This window comes from Tursiops truncatus, chromosome 14 (assembly GCF_011762595.2).
Source record: "Tursiops truncatus isolate mTurTru1 chromosome 14, mTurTru1.mat.Y, whole genome shotgun sequence".
Lineage (NCBI taxonomy): Eukaryota > Metazoa > Chordata > Mammalia > Artiodactyla > Delphinidae > Tursiops > Tursiops truncatus.
In genome coordinates, this window is record NC_047047.1 from 50,789,875 (window position 1) to 50,810,215 (window position 20,341).

At 36.5% G+C, this 20,341-nt stretch overlaps 1 protein-coding gene and 1 long non-coding RNA gene across 2 annotated transcripts in view; one reads left to right on the forward strand and one right to left on the reverse strand.

Moving 5' to 3' along the window:
- LOC141276370 (uncharacterized) overlaps positions 1–20,341 on the forward strand; it is a 151,214-nt gene that overhangs the window by 99,675 nt on the left and 31,198 nt on the right. The window lies entirely within an intron of this gene.
- The window catches only part of CRIPT (CXXC repeat containing interactor of PDZ3 domain), a 108,189-nt gene continuing 89,152 nt past the window's right edge, over positions 1,305–20,341 (reverse strand). The window contains exons 6-7 of the transcript XR_012325844.1: positions 5,069–5,164; positions 1,305–4,959 (exon numbers count right to left, since the gene is read on the reverse strand). The gene's annotated coding sequence lies outside the window, so the exon portion shown is untranslated. The remainder of the gene's footprint in view (positions 4,960–5,068; positions 5,165–20,341) is intronic.

Here is a 20,341-nt window from a genome sequence, read left to right on the forward strand (position 1 = left end):
CACTATGAGAAGAAAGAATACAGGCTAATCTCAGTCATGAATATAAATACAAGTTTTTTAAAACAAAATATTAGCGAGCTGAATCCAATAGTATATAAAAATGATCAAGTTAGATACAGCCTAGGAATGAAAGGTTGAATTAACATTAGAAAATTAATGTAATTTATTACACTGATAGTTTGAGAACAACAAATACATGATAATCTCATTAGATGTAGAAAAAGTATTTCATAAAAAAAAGAAATAAAAAATAAAATGAAAAGTATTTCATAAAATTCAACATATATTTCTGATGAAAATTTTTAGTAAACTAAGACTGAAAAGTAACCTTACCTAACTTAAATAAAGAGCATTTCCAAAAAACGACAGCTAACCTTATCCTTGAAGAAATGCTGAGATTGGAAGAAGAAAAGGATACCTATTATCATCCTTCCTATTCTACATTGTGATAGAGGTCCTAATCAGCAGAATAAGGCAAGTTAAGGAATAAAAGGCATTGTTTAAATTCATCTCTACAGGTCTGAAAAAAACAGTTATCATTATTCTCAGATGAAATAATTGTGTATTTTAAAAGATTCAAAATTATCTAAAAAATTGTTAGAATTAACAAGAATGTGGAAGCATTGGTAGATACAAATCAGTATATAAAATAACTATTGTGGTCCTACCTGTCAGCAACAAACAAAACAAAATGTAAAATTACATACCATTTGCAATAGCATCAATGATATGAAGTACTTAGGACAAATCTAAGAAAATATCTGCAAATTTTCACAGGAAAAAAGAAGTATAATCTGTAAGGAAAAGAATAAGTCATATGACATTAAAATTAAAGGCTTCTCTAATCATCAAAAACACAGGGAAGGAAACAAAATTCTCAATATACAAAATTGTTTAGAGACTAAAATACTAATATCCAGAAAATATAAAGAACTTCTAAAAATCAGTAGGAAAAAACTGATAACCAAATAGAAAAGGGGATAAAAGACCTTTTTAACAGGCACTTCACAAAAAGAAGTTCAAATATGAAAAGGGGCTCATCCTCCTTAATAAAATCATAAGAGACACAGTTTTCCTGCCCAAAACACTTGAGTGTGTCAATACCAACTGATGGCAAGAATGGAGAACAACAGGAATGCTCATGTCCTGCTTGGGTGAGTATAAATAACCACTTTAGAAAACACTTTGGTACTATCCAGTGAATTGGAAGATGTGAATTCCCTATGATCCAGCAATTCCATTCCTAAGTATAAACTCCTGAAATACTGGTGCCCATGTGCCCCAAGAAAAATATACAAGAATGGTCACAGGCTGAGTTTTTCAATATTAGGAAACGGAACAGAATACACATATTATGGCATATTCATACAGTGGAACAGTATGCAAATAATCAGAGAAATGAAAATGTTATACACACATACCACATGGATAAATGGCACAAAAATAAGTCAGATACAAAAGATTATGTATTGACATATATACATATGTCTGTATATATGTATACAAAAGAGGCAAAAGTAAACTACATCATTTAGGGACACATACTTGGTGATAAACTTCAAAGAGAAGGAAGAAATGATTATCACCGAAGTGAGACTATGGTTACTTCTGGAGGATAGGACGGGATGCATACAAGTGGGGTCTGACTGGCAAGGGGCACGTAGCAGGCTTCTGGTATACTTGCAATGTTCTGTTTCTTGATCTGGGTGGTGAATACGCTTTATAGTTACTCATTAAACTGTACCTTTCTATTTTATTCACTGTGCTATATATATGTTATATTTCATCATAAAAAGAAGGAATAAAGAGCAAAAAAAGAAGTGTACACGAGACAGAAGAGGGACCTCCCTGGCGGTCCAGTGGTTAAGACTCCGTGATTCCACTGCAGGGGGCGCGGGTTCGAGTGAGAAGAAAGCAGTAAGCAGTATTTGTTGCAGGCACTAGGGCACTAGGGAAACGCTACCCCCTTAGGTATCTTCAGCGAAATGCCAGTCATCTCTACACTAAGCTATTATTTCTCTAATATATTAGCTTTATCATTGCTGTAACATTGTATCTTAAGACAATTTCTAATTATAAGAGAAATACTCTTTTGCCAAGTTTCTTTTCTACTTTACTCCATAGGGTTCTAAATATTTTGCTACATATACGAAGAGCTGCTCCGAGAGAGAAAGCCATAAAGAAACACTTGGCACAGCAGCTCCAACTAAAGGCTCCACTAAAGAAAAACACAAAACGTTCAATTGCACACTAGATTACTCAAATGTTACAAATTACACTGCAAGTTAAATACAGTTAACTCAATAACTTAACTTATAATATTTAAGAACATAATGCTCCTTGGTATGCCATTATTCTGCCACAATATCTATTTATTCTAAGATGTTGTTCTTTATGAAAGAATCTAAATTCTTTTGCCCCTGTTCTGCATCTTTCTATGTAAGGCAATCTAGATTCTACTTTCTTATTCAATAGTATGGGAGAAGAACTTCAGTGTCCTGGATGTAATTTATGAATTACACCTATTTAACTAACCTAATCCCTTCAGTTGAAATAAAGGTAATGGGGGGCGGAAAAAAAACTTACTTAAGAGCTTTTCAGGTATGCAGAAGCTATGAGAACATATGTTCTTGCCTTTACTGTTATAATCAGGTATTTTCTAGGACCAATTCTTACCTCCTTGAGTACAGCTAGATTTGTACCAGAAGCACAAGTCTAGTCCACACATTCCACCCGCTTTTCAGTCTACTAATAGCCTACAAAATCTGTCTTATTTTGGCTATTCCCCATCGCACCTCAAATTCACCATATCTAAAGTTAATTCAAGAGTTCTCCCCAAAATGGGATATCAGTACACCACGGAATTTCTTAGAAATTTTTTTATTTTACTCTTCTTCCATGTGACACAATTATAGTTTCTTTTCCCAGAATGGCTCTCAAATTTACCTTTTTTTCTGCACTTTCACTGCCAATAACCTTGTCCAGATTTCTATTGCCACTTTCCTGGATTTCTGCAACACCTTAGTCTCTCCGCTCTTCCTAACTCCTAACACCGCCAGACTCATTTCCTTTCAGGAACATTCAACAGTCACACACAGCTTCTCGTGGCTGACCTTCACTCACTGCCATCCATAATTAGGCCTCATTTTATATCCAAACTTAATTCTTGCTCTAAAACACCTCCACTACTTTGTCCTCCACCATTCAATTCTATTTTTAATGTCTACATCAAGTTCTAATTTCCCTAAAAGAGTTTACAGCTAACACCACAATGTGTTCTGTTCTTCTCAGATCCTTTCAGGCATGTCAATTTTATTGCTACAACAGTACTAAAAGATTTAAAAGACAAAGAACTCTTAGACTGCTTCTTGTAACTCAAAACACCTAGGGGAAGGATGGAAATTTACATCCAGACTTTTAGGAAAAAGATAAATCGGTATCAGAGCCAAGGTGCTCTATTCTATTCTGGTGCTTCGGTCTTGGCTCAAGTAACTGAGTAAATCAACAGCTGGTCTGTGGCTGGCTAGAGAAGTATGACTCACCATTTTGCCAAGCTGACCAAACAATCAGCTGCAATGGGAAAGTATCTGTGAGATCCAGTTTAAACCACTGGACATGCATTTTATTTAAGTAACTATTTGAAAGCTTACTCAGAATTTTAGTAAGAATTTAACTACCAATTTGGACTATGTATACAGTGGGATAGAGGCCAAACCCCAGAATTTTCTAGGCATCAGTCACATTACCGGCAATCAAACATCCAATAATTATTGTCACTAAACTAACTCCCATCTGATAACAAAGGAGGTGAGGTGAGAGAAATGGAGCTACTTTTCCTTACTCCACCATTTATAACCCTTTTCTCTTCAATGCTGGAGAAATATCATAAAAGCAAATCCAGCAGGCTACAGCTATAGCCATTTCTTTCTCACTGTCCACCGGTAAAATTTCCATATTTCAAAAGAATAGGGATTCATAGGTTGCACTCTCCTTTGTGTCTCTATCATATCATCAAGAGACTCTTAAATATAACAAAGTTTAATATTTTCTTGTGAAAAACTACTATATTTCTTCTAATTCCACTCTTGTACCTTTTTCCAGATTTGACACCAGGATAATGTTTTTCATAACTTAATTTTATTTTTTAGTTTATACTTCAGAAACTGTGATTGGGAGGGGGCATTACTTCCTATAAAAATAAATTTCTAATATAGATGATTGTTTTTATCTTCTTCGCATTTTTGTTAAATTTCCTTTTAAAAAGATATGTTATTATGTGGTTTGTGTCTGGGGGTAGTTGTGGTGAACTTATAATAAGACATTATTTGTGTGGAGAATATCTTTAGAAAACAAAAATCTTACCAAAAACAACAGTGTAACACAGCAATCCAATTGTCCACTGATAGATGAAAGGACAAATAAAATGTGGTACATATATATAACAATATATTTAGCCTTAAAAAGGAAAGAAATTCTGACACATGCTACAACACGATGAACCCTGAAGACCTTCTAAGTGAAATAAGCCAGTCACAAAAGAACAAATACAGATTCCTCTTATATAAAATTTCTAGAGTCGTCAAATTCATAGACAAAGTAGAATGGTGGTTGCCAGGGGCTTGGGGAAGGGGGTAACAGCGAGTTAGTGTTTAATGGGTTCTGAATCTCAGGGAAGATAGAAAAGTTCTGGTGATGGATTGTGGTGATGGTTGCACAACAGTGTGAATGAACTTAATGCCACAGAACAGTACACTTAAAAATGGTTACAATGGGGCTTCCTTGGTGGCGCAGTGGTTGAGAGTCCGCCTGCCAATGCAGGGGACACAGGTTTGTGCCCCGGTCTGGGAAGATCCCACGTGCCACGGAGCGGCTGGGCCTGTGAGCCATGGCCGCTGGGCCTGCGCATCCGGAGCCTGTGCTCCGCAACGGGAGAGGCCACAACAGTGAGAGGCCCGCGTACTGCAAATAAATAAATAAATAAAAATAAAAAAAATGGTTACAATGGTAACTTTTATGTATATTTTACCACAATTTAAAAAAAAACAGTATAATACAGAGAATATATCACCTTTTAAATAACTGTGTTCTCTCTGTGTGATCAATTTTGAGGCATTATTGAACAGGAGAAGCCATGCCCTCTACTATTGTCAGTGTCCACTTCCCTCTACAAAATGGAGAAAATAGAAAAAAAAAATGTAAGTCTAAGAAATCAGCTCTATATAAGCAATTCCCTTGTTCACATGGGTATTTAAACATCACTCCCTGCTTTTGTCTCTGATACTTTTGCTATAATTTTCCTGAATGCCTTTAGAAGTCCACAATCTGGTGAAGAAGACAAATGAATTCTAATACAACTTAAATACTAATTAATTAGAGTGCTGTCGGGAACACAAAGCACAAAGAAACTACCTCTAGCTGGGGAAGTGTGGCACACTACTAGCTGTACTCCATACCTGTTCTTCTTCCATAATAATACGATTAGCTGGTACACAGCCACCAAGAATAAAGACTATTTCCAGGCCTTCCTTGAGGCCAATGAGATGCAAGCAGATACATAATTTGGGAGCTTTAGGGAAATGTTAAGAGATAGCTCTCAAATGCCCTTAGTCCCTTTTTTGTTCCCTTGTACATCATAGAGCATAAGACAGATAGCTCCATTTTGGATGGTGAGGACAAGGGTTAAATGTGAGAGATTCTGAAGCCATGAGGTAGACATTACTTCCCTAATGACATCATGAAGCAGAGCTGTCATTTCAGCCCCACACTGCAAAGTCCACTGTTATAGGAGAGATATAAATTCTCTCTTGTTTTTAGACCATTGTTATTTTGGAGGTTCTGTTACTTGTCACTGTACCTAATCATAACTAATGCAGAGGGTCGGGGAAGGTTTCACAGAAAAGGTGATTTTGAGCTAGGTTTTAAAGAATGAATTAGTTGCCTGCTGAGTAGAGTAGAGAAAGGTGTTTCAGGCAGACAGAGAGGACAGGATCTGGCTTTCCAAAGGTGAGGAGTGGTTTAGATGGCTGAAGTACAGGATAGGTGGAGTGAAGTAAAAGAAAAAGCAACCTGAAAAGCCAGGAAGAAAGACTCTAAAGGGTCGTACATGCCATGATTAAAAACGGTGATTTATTCCTGTACTTGGTTGTATTAAATGACTGTGACTTCTCTGGTGATTCTTTCATATTCTAGAAGAGCCAAATGGCTCAGTCAGAAAACAAAGCAATACGGATTATGGTATGGTGAGGACAGGGTCAGGAAGAAAAAGAAAGCCTTATTTCTATTAGAGAAAGGCACACTATTATTTCTGTAAATGACGAGGACTAGAAGAAATACCTGGCACAAAGAAAAGATTACGAGTCCTGAGAGTTATGGGAGAGGAATATGGACAATACAGAAAAGAGGAAGCATACATATAATTTGGTAATTTCTAGATTAGGTAAAGATTAGAATCTGCCTTTTAAGGCAAATGAGGTCCATGAACTACAGTATAACTACGGCCATCTGATTATAACACATTTTTATTATATGCTTACATCCATGGTTTCTTTTCACAAGTGGTTATCATACTAAGTAATAACGGAACAGCATCTAGTCTATGGTAAGAACTTGGTATTTGGGCTCCCCTGGTGGCACAGTGGTTGAGAGTCCTCCACCTGCCGATGCAGGGGACACGGGTTCGTGCCCCGGTCCGGGAAGATCCCACATGCCGCGGAGCGGCTGGGCCCGTCAGCCATGGCCACTGAGCCTGCGCGTCCGGAGCCTGTGCTCCGCAACGGGAAAGGCCACAGCAGGGAGAGGCCCGCGTACTGCAAAAAAAACAAAACAAACAAACAAAAAAACCAACCTATTTCTACAATAAAGAATATCTTCTCTGCCCCAACCGCCAGCTACTCTATTAGTAAGAGGAGAGATTATCACAGAAGAAAATGCTCCATAACTAATCTACATATGCCTACTAATCTAATCTACTAATCTACATACCTCAAAGTATATGTGGATTGTAAGCTAATTAAAAAAAAAAAACAGATTCTGAAGATGTGCTCTAACAGACTTTTTTTCCTGATTCGTAAATTTATTTAAAATGTCTTATCATACAGATAGCCAAAAGGCACATGAAAAGATGCTCAACATTGCTAATTATTAGAGAAATGCAAATCAAAACTACAATGAGATATCACCTCACACCGGTCAGAATGGCCATGATTAAAAAGTCTACAAATAAATGCTGGAGAGGGTGTGGAGAAAAAGGAACCCTCCTACACTGTTGGTGGGAATGTAAATTGGTGCAGCCACTATGGAAAACAGTATGGAGGTTCCCTAAAAACATAAAAATAGAGTTGCCATATGATCCAGCAATTCCACTCCTGGGGCATATATCCAGAGAAAACTACAATTCAAAAAGATATATGCATCCCTATGTTCACAGCAGCACTTATTCACAATAGCCAAGACATGGAAGCCACCTAAATGTCCATCAACAGATAAATGGATAAAGAAGATGTAGCATACACACACACACACACACACACACACACGCACACACACACACAATGGAATACTAATTAGCCATAAAAAAGAATGAAATAATGCCATTTGCAGCAACATGGATGGACCTAGAGATTATCATACTAAGTGAAATCAGACAAAGACAAACACCATATGATATCACTTACATGTGGAATCTAAAATATGATACAAATGAACTTATTTATAAAACAGAAACAGACTTACATACATAGAAAACAAACTTATGGTTACCAAAGGGGAAAGGAGGTGGGGAGGGATAAATTAGGAGTTCGCGATTAGCAAATACAAACTACTATATATAAAATAGGTAAACAACAAGGTCCTACTGTAGAGCACAGGAAACTATATTCAATATCTTGTAATAAACCATAATAGAAAAGAATGTGAAAAAGAATATATATAGCTATGTATACCTGAATCACTTTGCTGTATACCAGAAACTAACACAACATTTTAAATCAACTATACTTCAATAAAAAAAATAAAATGTCTTACAAGAATATGCAAATTAAATTTAGTTATAACGATACATTTAATCTTTTGTGAAAAAAATAAAATTACACAAAATAGGACCTATCCTGCAAATATGGGCCATTTTTTCCAACCCAATATTATTCTAAACCTGTATCAAAAGCTACCCTGAAATTGAGGGAAATCAGTAATAATATCCTAAAATTTAAAATACAGAGCATTATATAACATAGTAATTACCAGAGGCTAAGTGATTTATTGGTCAAAAACCACATCTAAATTGATTTCTTTGCATACACACACATTTACATTTTTAAAATTCATAGTATTTATATTTTAACTACCATAAGCTTGAATAATATAGAAAAGTGTGATTTTAAAGCTATATGTTAGTGACATGAGTAAGAAAATTAGTTCTCACTCAACGTACTACCATATGTCTCAAACAAGGGTGAAAAGCTACTTCTGTTTCTTATATTAAAGTTCTGCTAAGAAACTAAAACAGTATTGTTAAGTCCTACAGCATAGAGAAGTGGTGCTCAAATTTAGCATATATCAGATTAACAGAGGCTCATCAAAACAAATTACTGGGCCCCATTCCCAGAATTCTGATTTAGTAGATCTGAGGCGGGGTTAGAGATTTTGCATTTCTAGCAAGTTCTCATGTGGGTCTGATGATGCTGGTCCTGGGAACACACCTTGGGTCCTGTGTTCAAATACCAGCCTGTCACTATCTGTGCCTCTGGACCTAGTTTAAGAGTTTACTCCTCAATTTCCTCATGTCTAAAAGGGGAACAGTTGTCAGAGAATTAAACAAATAATATATTTAAAGTGTCCAGCACATGGTGAGGACTCATATGATAAGGATATATGTTGGTTGAATAAATAATGCCCTTCTTAAAAGTACACAATACAGGGTTCTTTCTAGTGCCAGCTAAGATAAAGTAAAAACACTCCACCCTGTCCCTCCGACTGAATACAGCTATCAAATCTAAACAAAATGTACGGAGCAGTTATTTAAAGACTGTAAAAAGTAAATGGTAGGGCTTCCCTGGTGACGCAGTGGTTGGGAGTCCGCCTGCCGATGCAGGGGACACGGGTTCATGCCCCGGTCCGGGCGGATCCCACGTGCCGCGGAGCGGCTGGGCCCGTGAGCCATGGCTGCTGAGCCTGCGCGTCCAGAGCCTGTGCTCCGCAACGAGAGAGGCCACAACAATGAGAGGCCCACGTACCGCAAAAAAAAAAAAGTAAATGGTAACAGGTAGATTGGGGAAGAAGATCAGAATTCAAAGGGCCATGGAACCAAGGGTGGGTTTACTTTCTTCCTCTTGTATCCTGCCACATCAACTGGGGGAAACCTGGAAGTGGGCAGCAATGTAGACAGTGTTTCACGTGAAGTGCTTTAGTTCAGGCTTCGGCAGGAAAAGGGAGGCAGTAACAACAGGGGGCCCACAGGTACCTAAAGGTCTGAGGGAGGGAAATCCTCTCTAATCCCAGAAGCTGTGGTTTCAAGAGGGTGGGGCAAAACCCTCTCCTAACCTTTTTTTCCCCCTCTCTGTGCTCCTACCCCTGGTCCCTGCATGTGGGCACAATCACAGGAAGTGAGCACCTTAGACAAAGCTTTCTGGCTGGAGGACTAAAAAGGGGAGTTCCCAGGGAAGTAGAAAGTATAGGGGAAATAGCTGAGTGGGAGGAACTCAGAAAAACGACTCCATAAGGTTGCTTATGAACGCCTGGGCTCACTCCAGAGCTGAACATGGCATCGACTTTATCCTAAATAGCAAACCAAAAACTTTTGCGAATTGAACAAAGAAAAAAATAGTCACCTATCTCAAACTGGCCAATGGGCAGTGTACACACAGGACAGATCCAAATAGCAAAGCACTACAGGCTCTGAAAACCAAATTGATATTGAAATCACAACCCACAGAAAGCTAGCTGCAACCTGCAGCCTAAACCAACAGGGTCCACTGCCTGCTAAAACGCAAAAATGAACATTCACCACTGAATTTAAGCAAGACCCAGGGTCTCATAATACTTCAGTATGCAATCCAAAATTATTTGGCATATGAAGAACCAGGAAAATCTCAACTTGCACGGTACAATAAAGAGACATCAACAATTGAGATGACACAGTTGTTGGAAGTATCTGACAGACTTCAAAGCAGCTATTATAAAAATGCTCCAAGAAGGGCAAACATTTTTGAAATGAATAGAAGGTCTCTGCATATTGCCAATACTCTCTTGTTCTTTGGTAGTGGAAACACAAAGGCTTTATTCTTGAGCTTAAATTCCATAGTTACAAGTGTCAATCAACCAAGTCTTTGGAACATCGGTTTACAAATTACCAAAAACTTTAAGCATGTTCGTAACCTTTAATCTACTAATTCTAGTTCTGGGAAGCCATTTTACTGAACTAATCTAAAATATAAGAAAAGCTTTCCTGATCAAAAAAAATTTTTTTTCCAAGAATTTATGCTAGTGCAAAACAAGAAATAACCTTCACACTACACCTCAATGGGGAAAGGTTATGTGGACTATTTTGTGGGTATTCAAAATGATGCCTACCCAGAATTCTACTTCTAAAATTTACTCTATAGACATACAAGTGGGAGTGTGTGCACACAAATATACACATATAAACTTGCATGTTGGTTTGCAATAGACAAAAAGTAAAAACAATTTATATGGCCATTAATAGTAAGAGCCACACAATGAGATTTTAAAACTTCATATACTTCTACATATATCTTTATTTTACAACAAGCATGTACTAATTTTTATAATTAACCTAATACTTTAAAAGACTTTAAAAAAGCCTCAGCAAAGAAATAGAACCAAATGTAAATTTTAGATATAAAAAATACAGCTGAAATAATTCACTGGATGAGCTCAATAAGCAAAATGGAGATGACAAAACAAAGTCAGTGAACTTGAAGACAGATGGATAGAAATTATCAAGTCTGAAAAACAAGGAGAAAAAAAAATGAACAAAGCCTCAAGGACCTCTGGGATACCAAAAGGTCTAACACTGGAGTCACTGGCATCCTAAAAGGAAAGTGAAAGAGTGCAGTGCAGAAAAGTATTTGAGGAAATAATGCCTGAAAACTTTCCAAACTTGGTAAAAGACACAATGTATATATAGATTTGAGAAGTTCAGAGAACCCAAACAGAATAAATCCCTAAGAAATCCATGCCCATATATGTGGAACTTAGAAAAATGGTACAGATGAACCAGTTTGCAGGGCAGAAACAGAGACACAGATGTAGAGAACAAACGTATGGACACCAAGGGGTGAAAGTGGCAGGGGGGGCGGGGGGTGGTGGGATGAATTGGGAGATTGGGATTGACATATATACACTAATATGTATAAAATAGATGACTAATAAGAACCTACTGTATAAAAAAAAAGTAAAATAAAATTCAAAAAACAAAAGAAATCCATGCCCAGACACATAAAAGTCAAACTGATAAAAACTAAAAACAAAGAAAAAATTTGAAAGTAGACAGAAAAAGAAAAGTGATTCAGTGTTTATAAGGGAAGAGCAATTTGAATGGATGTGCATTTCTCACCAGGAACCTTAAGTTCAGAAGGAAATGGCATATTTTTAAAAGACTGAAAGAAAAGGACCATCAACACAGAATTTCTATATCCAGTGAAAATATCCTTCAGGAATGAAGGCAAAATAAAGACACTCTCAGGTGAAGGTAAAACCAAGAAAATTCACTATAAGCAAATAAGCTCTAATAGAATTACTAAACGGCAGAAGGGATATGATGCCAAGGGAAAAATAGAATGAGAAAGAATTATGAAAAAGAAGAATTAATAACCATATGGGTAAATACAATAAACTATTTTTCTCTTCTTGAATTCTTGAAAATGTTTGGTGGTTAAAAGTAAAAGCTGTAACATTGTCTGATGGAGTTTTCTCTGTATGTAGACATTATATGACAACACAACAAAAAAAGAGTGGGGTAAAGAGATATATAGTATTAAGATTTCTACATCCCACTTAAGTGGGAAAATATTTATCCTAAGTAGACTATAAAAATTTAAATATGTATATTACAATCCGTAGAGCAACCACACACACCCACACCAACACTAGATTGAGATATAGTAAAAAAAAAAAAAAAAAAAAAGATAAATTTAAATGGAACTCCAAAAGCTGTTCAAATAACCAAAAAGAAGGCACGGCAGAAAGGGGAAAAAGAGAAACAAAAACCAAAAAGAACAAACAGAGAGCAAACAATAAAATGGTAGCACTCAATCCAAATATATAAGCAGTTACATTAAATGTAAAGCACCTAAACATACCAATTAAAAGACAAAGATTATGAAAATGGATTAAAAAAATAAGATCCAATTACATGCCACCTACAAGAAATTTATTTCAACTATGATAATATAAGTAGTTTAGAAGTAAAAGGATGGGGAAAGATATATCATAGAAATACTAATCAAGAGAAAGGTGGAGGGGCTTCCCTGGTGGCGCAGTGGTTGAGAGTCCGCCTGCTGATGCAGGGGACGTGGGTTCGTGCCCCAGTCCAGGAAGATCCCACATGCTGCGGAGCGGCCGGGCCCGTGAGCCATGGCCGCTGAGCCTGCGCGTCCGGAGCCTGTGCTCCGCAAGGGGAGAGGCCACGACAGTGAGGGGCCTGCGTACCACAAAAAAAAAAAAGAGAGAGAGAAAGGTGGAGTAGCTATATTAATACCAAATAAAGTAAACTTCAAAGCAAAGAAAATTACCAGGCATAAAAAATGACATTATATGATGATAAAAGGGTCAGTTCACCAAGATTATAATAATCCTAAATGTGTGTGCACCTAACAGCGCTTCAAAATATATGAAGTGAAATCTGACAGAACTGGAAGGAAAAATACAGAAATCTCTAACTATAGCTGGAGACTTCAACATGCTTATCTCAGAAATCTATCTAATTAGTAAACAAAAAATCAACAAGGATAGAGAACTGAACAAAACTGTCAACCAACTGGATCTAACTGACATTTGTAGAACACTCCACCCAACAACTTTCTCTTCAAGTCCACAGAGAATATTCATCAAGGCAGACCTTATCCTGGGTCATAAAACAATCTTAGCAAATTTAAAAGAACTTAAGTAACACAAAATATGTTCTCTGACCACAATGAATTTAAGCTAGAAATCAATAACAGATAACAGAAAAACCTCTAAAACTTGGGAAATTAAATGATGCCCTTACAAATAATCGACAGGTCAGAGAGAAAATCTCAAGGAAAATTAGAAAATATTTTTAATTGAAAGAAAATTAAAACACATCAGAATTTGTACAATGCAGTTAAGCAATGCTCAGGGGACAATTTATAGCATTAAATGCTTACATTATCAAAGAAGAAAATTCTCAAATCAATAATCTTAAGTGTCCACCTTAAATTAGAAAAAAAGAAGAGCAAAGTAAACCCAAATCAAGTAGAAGGAAGGACATGCTTACAGCTAACATCATACTTAATGGTGAAAGACTGAATACATTCCCCCTATGATTGGGAACAAGTCAGTGATACCTACTCTCACCACTTCTATTCAACACTGTATTCAAAGTCCTAGCAAGTATAAGAAGGCAAGGGCGAAGAAAAAGCATACAGATTACAAAGAAAAAAATAAGTCCTATTTGCAGACAACATGATTGTCTACATAAAAATCTCAAAGAATCTACACAAAATCTCCCAGAACTAATAAGTAAAATTACAAAGTCATAAAGTATAACGTCAATACACAAAAATCAATCACGTATATAATACTAGCAATGAAAAAGTAGAAACCAAAAATTTTAAGTATCATTATAATAGCTCCCCAAAATTTGAAATACAGAGGTATAAATCTAATAGAACAGGTATAAAGAGCTGTATGCCAAAGCTACACCACTATTAAAGAAATCAAAGAAGATCTAAATAAATGGAAAGTCATATCACATTCATGAATTGGAAGCTCAGCATAGTAAAGGTGTCAATTCTTCCCATTTAATCTGTAGATTAAACACAGTTCTGATCAAACTACCACCCCCCAGGATATTTTTTGTATATATAGACAAACTTGTTCTAAAAACAACAGCAAAGGAACTAAAAAAGCCAAATAATTCTTAAAAAGAATAAAAATGAAAGAATCATACTAATTGATGTTAAAACTTACTCTAAAGCTACAGTAATTAAGAGGGTACAGTATTGGGTTAAAGAACAGACACATAAATCAATGGACTATAGTTGAGAAACAGATCCACACAAATATGGCAACTGATATTGGACAAAGATGTCTGCAAAGGCAATTTAACGGAAGAAGGATATAGTCTTTTCCAAAAATAGTGTTGTAACAACTGGCCATCCATAGGCAAGAATATAACCTAAACCTCACACCTTATACAGAAATTAACTAAAAATGGATCACAGATCTTAATGTAAAATACAAAGCTATAAAACTTTTAGAATCTATAGGATAAAACTGTAGTGACATGGGTTAGGCAAAGTTTTACACACGACACCAAAAGCATGATCCATAAAAGAAAAAAGTTATAAACTGGACTTCAAAATTAAAAACTTTTGCTTTGTGAAAGACACTGTCAAGAAAATGAATACCAAGCTACAAGACGGGGAGAAAATATTTACAAATGGCATACGTGACAGAGGATTTGAATTCTGAATATGTAAAGAACTCTCAAAACTCAACAGTAAGAAAACATAGACCCTGATTAAAAACTGGGTAAAAGACTTGAACAAAAAGTGCACCAAAGAGCTAGATGGGAGGGCAACTGACTACATTAAAAGGTGGTCAATATTTTTAGCTATTAAGGAAATCTAAATTAAAGGCATAACGATATTATAACAGCTAAAATTGTTTTTAAAAAGTGTAACGCCAAATGCTGGAGAAGATGCAGAGCAACTACAACTTGCATACATTCTAAGTAGGAAGGCAAAATGGGACATAAATTCTGAAAAAGTTTGGCAAGTTCCTTATGAAGTTAAATATACACTTATCATATGACCCAGCAATCCCACTCCTTGGTATTTATCTTACAGAAATGAAAATCTGTGCTCACACAAAAACCTGTACATAAGTGTTTATAACAGTTCTTTCATAATTGCCCCAAACTGAAAATAACCCAAATGTTTTTCAACAGGTGAACAGATAATCAAACTGTAGTACAGTTTATCAATGGAATACTACTGAGCAACAAAATAGAATTATTGATATATGCAATAGCTTGGATGAATTTCAAGAGTATTACTGCGAATGAAAGAATCCAGCCTCAAAAGTATACATACTGTATGATTCCATTTATATGACCATCAGTGATTGGGGTTAAGAGGGGATAGCCAGAGGTTTGGGGTGTGATACAAAGGGACAGCATGAGGGAGTTCTGGGGCATGAGGGAACTGTTTTGTATCCTGACTGTGGTGGTGGTTACATGGATCTATATACGAGGTAAAATTTAAATAACCATATGCCCTCCCCACCAAAAAAGTCAATTTTATTGTACGTTAATCAAAGGTTTTTAAAGCTTTTAAAAATACGTAGAGACTTCCCTGGTGGTGCAGTGGTTAAGCATCCGCCTGCCAATGCAGGGGACACGGATTTGAGCCCTGGTCCGGGAAGATCCCACATGCTGCAGAGCAACTAAGCCTGTGTGCCACAACTACTGAGCCTGTGCTCTACAGCCTGCGAGCCACAACTACTGAGCCCACGTGCTGCAACTACGGAAGTCCGTGTGCCTGGAGCCCGTGCTCCGCAACAAGAAAAGCCACTGTAACGAAGAGTAGCCCCTGCCCGCCACAACTAGAGAAAGCTTGCGCGCATTAACGAAAACCCAACACAGCCAAAAAAAAAAAAAAAAAAAAACATTGTTCTGAGTATGAAAACTTGTTTAAAAAAAATACACAGTATAAATTATCCTAGAACTTTCTAGTTATTTACAAATTAAGGCTCAAAATAAATGTGAACACCAGTGAAATGGGAGCATGCAGAGACAGCAGACAGGAGACTTAAATTTTTAAAAATTATACAAAGATATGGCATAAGTATAAATTCTAGACTCAGAAACAATTACATCCCTCAACCAACCATAGAGGTTGTTAATACCTAGTAACAACTAAAGATAAATATTTAACATCACCATGTAAGAAAGATAATTTGAGACACAACAAATAATATCAAGTCAAAAGAAAGATTCCACATTCATACTAGATATTCATTTGGTCCTTGAAATAAAAATGACATTTTTGTCCATTATTAGTATGGTATGTCCCTTATTTTTTCTAATAGCAATTATAGATTTACAACGGTTTATCCAGATCTTTCTCATCTGATTCTCCTTGATATAAAAAACATACACTTTTAAGAATGCTGACAGGATGGATAAAGAAAAGGTGAGATATATAAAAACAGAGTAGAATGGTGATTGCCAGGGGCCTGGGGGTGGGGGAAATAGGGAGATGTTGGTCAAAGGGCACAAACTTTCAGTTATAAGATGAATAATTTATGGGGATCTAATGTATGGCATGGTGACTACAGTTAATACTACTGTATCGTATACTTGAAATCTGCAAAAAGGGTAGATCCTGAATGTTTTCAGCCCCCCCGCAAAAGAGGGTAACTATGTGAGATGATGGATATATAAATTAGCTTGATTGCAGTAATCATTTCACAATGTATATGTGTATCATATCGTCACACTGTATCCCTTAAATATGTATAATTTTTACTTACCAATTATACCTCAATAAAGCTGGGGGGAAAAAAAGACTGCTGACTGGGACCACATGCTAAGACTGGTCATAACTGCATCCCTCTGTAAACTATCCTAAGGAGACATGAAATTTTTTTTTTCTTCTCAAGAAATAAACCCATAGCAAATTAGTCCACCAACACACACAGAGGATTACAATTCAAGACAGCTATTCTCTATAACCATATATATTTTTTGATGGCTGCCAAAAAAGTTAGATTGTGATTTTAAAAAACAAAAACACACTGGATGACCACAAGTCATTTATTTAAATAAGTGACCAACCTCACCGTCCCTAACTTTTCCTAGATCTTAAAGCATGTGAAGTTAGTTATCTGTGAGAGCACTCAGTTTCTTTCAAATGACAACAGCACTTTTATAACTATTTTCAATCTTAAATCTTCTGAGATTACAAGCTTTAAGTAGCAAATCCAGATCCTTCTCTAGTTGAAAGTATGTTAAAATGTAAGGTCTGGTGCAATTAAAAAATTGATAACAAATACTTACTTATTGATCAACAATTTACTGAATGCTTAAAATATTCCAAGCCCTGAGGGTCACAGGAAAGAGATCAAAACGGTATAGGTCCACAAGGATTTAGCTGAGGACATAATACACACCCATGAGATAATGAGAAACCAGAACTGTAAATAAGGAAGTACTACGTAGGACAATTAGAGAATAACATCTAAACAGATGTCAAAATATTCTTTAAGAAGTCTCCCATATAAGTCAAACAGTAATTCAGAAGAGAAAAAAAAATTCATCTGATGTAAGGAGGACAGGGATATGGCAAAAAGAAGAGTGTGCTGGAGTCTAGAGACCTGTCTCAGCTCTGCCATTAAAAACTCCCAGGTAGGAACTTCCCTGGTGGCGCAGTGGTTAAGAATCCGCCTGCCAATGCAGGGGACATGGGTTCGAGCCCTGGTCTGGGAAGATCCCACATGCCATGGAGCAACTAAGCCCGTGTGCCACAACTACTGATGCCTGCACGCCTAGATCCCACGCTCTGCAACAAGAGAAGCCACCACAATGAGAAGCCCGTGCACCGCAATGAAGAGTAGCCCCCGCTCGACACAACTAGAGAAAGTCCACGTGCAGCACGAAGACCCAACGCAGCCAAAAATAAATAAAATAAATTAAAAAAAAAAAACCTCTCAGGTAAGTCCCAACTGCTCCACAGTGCCTAGTTAGTAGACGTGGTACCTGACACAAAAAGGACATTTGTTCATTCACTCTGATTTGGATTTGGCTAAGCAAGGAAGGAGGGGCAAGCAGGGCCTCCTTCTAGAAGGGACTCACTTAGGATGTCTGCCACTCAGGACTATGGCAAGCTCACTGCTTGAATTCAATACCGCCTTCTCACAACCATGTGAAAGAAAGGATGCTGACATCCAAAAGAAGGAGCTGGCCGCTCTCCTTGCCTCCTCCAGAGTACAAACTCTTATATCAAGGGCCTCACTGTCCTGGGCCCAGCTGCACTGGCACCTCACAGTCCCAGGGACCCGCTATGATGCATCAGCTGTCTGGCTTAGTTTCAGGCTGGTTCTCTGGGCCTCAGTAAGCTCATCTGAAGGAAAGGGAAAGGGATTAGGTCCTTTACAACATTATAATCTATGAATATAATAAATTAGAAATATTAACTACAGAGCACGAACCTTACTAAGTTGTCAGCAACGAGTAAAAACAGCTTATTAAATTTGTTATCTGGAATTTACTTGTTTGTTTTACAAGGAATAGCAAGCTGTTTTACAAATGTCAAATTGGAAAAGCAAACACTACCGAATTCCTTAAAAGAATGATTCTTACCTTAGTCTCAAAATATTAAAATGGCTAGATCTCACAGTGAAACATAACCTATGCAAAGATTCATTACAGTTCTTCACTAGATTAAGTTAAACTTTATCACTCAGAACAATATTCTTGTAAATCAAGTAGTGTTAGTACCTCAACACCACTTAGCCCCATAGAGTTCCCAGCAATGCCTGCAAAGGGAAAGAAAAGAACAAGAGTGCCTTTTCTTAACCCCCAGACCTCAAATCTAGAAGTAGAAGACAACAAATCATCTGAACAATTACTGAATGGCAACTGTCTGATAGGCACTAGGTTAGTCACTTTTCATAGATTATCTTATTTAGTTCTCACAACAAGCCTAGGAAGTAGCTAGTTATTATCACAATTTTAATGATGAGATGATTGAGACTTGGGAGGTTAAAAAATTTGCCCACAGCTATAGAGCCCCTCACAAAGACTAAAAATAAGGTAATCGAAGAAGAATGTACTGCCTGAGCCTTCAGGAAAACACAGTCTGATTATTGGACCCAACTGTTCACATCCCTTTGGTAGATGTAGCCCTACAATGAAGATGTAGGCTATCAAAATATTATGGCTTGATATTATTTCTTAATATAAATTAAGAAATTAACTTTGTTTCGCATATGAGTCTTCAGTAAATTTGCTTAGCATGAAATCAGTTCCCCTGACCAAAATGAGTTTTCTGGATCTGTAACTGCTGAGGTATAGACACTAGACTATTCAAGTTAAGGTCATTCTCTGAGGTCTGGTATAAATGATACCTCCCTGGAGGACATGTCTATTTCTTTATTCATTAACCACAACATTCCTTTGTCTCTTCTTTAGAATATTAACTTTCTCCACTGGATTTCTAACATGTTCAATATATAGCAAAAAATGTGAAGCTGAGTCACTAGAGTGAGTTCCTGAAGAGCACCAACTCCATATGCCTAAGATGCTAGGGACTGAGACAGCAAATGTAATATTTCATTAAGAAAACTAAAGACTACGACTTCTTTCTTTAATGTAAGGGCATCCACATCTGCAAGGAGGTGGGCAGTAACGCTGGCTGAGAAAGCAGGACAAAAACTTAAAAAAAACAGCTCTGGAAAAAAATGGAAAAGGGAAAGAAAGCAATATTACACCTCTTCAAGTGTACAAAGCAGTGCTCGATAGAAACCCAAAATTTTAAACTGTGAAACATGGGAGATTGCCTTAAATTAGAAAAAGTTTAGGATATATATTATGTATACAGTATAAGAATAAATGCCTGTTTCACTAAATCTATACAGATAAAGTTCAAGCTAAAGTACCTGCAAAAATGGAGAAGAGGCATATGATTAAGATGAGAAAAACTACAATCACTTAAATCCTTCTTCCCTCATCCTCCCAATCATTCAATTTATCAGAATTTTAAAAATTACGTTTTTTGTATGATTTTAACATAGTACATGCTTATTGTAGAAAATGTGAAAAATATTCAACAGTATATAATTGAAAAATAACCCATAATTTAACTACTCAAAGTTAGCATATTTTATTTCACATCCTATTTTTTAAATAAATATATCCTTTTTAAGATACTCCAAAATATCATCTTACTTTTTTCATTTACTATATTTGAATATTTTCTTATACCTTATACCCTTAAACATCTTAAAGCTCATGATTTTTATCACCTGCCAATTATTTTTATTAGTAGTATACTAAACAAAAAATTTTTAAAACATAATTTATAATGTTTTTATGGTATTTGGTTATATGGCTGTATCATAATTTAATCATTTAACA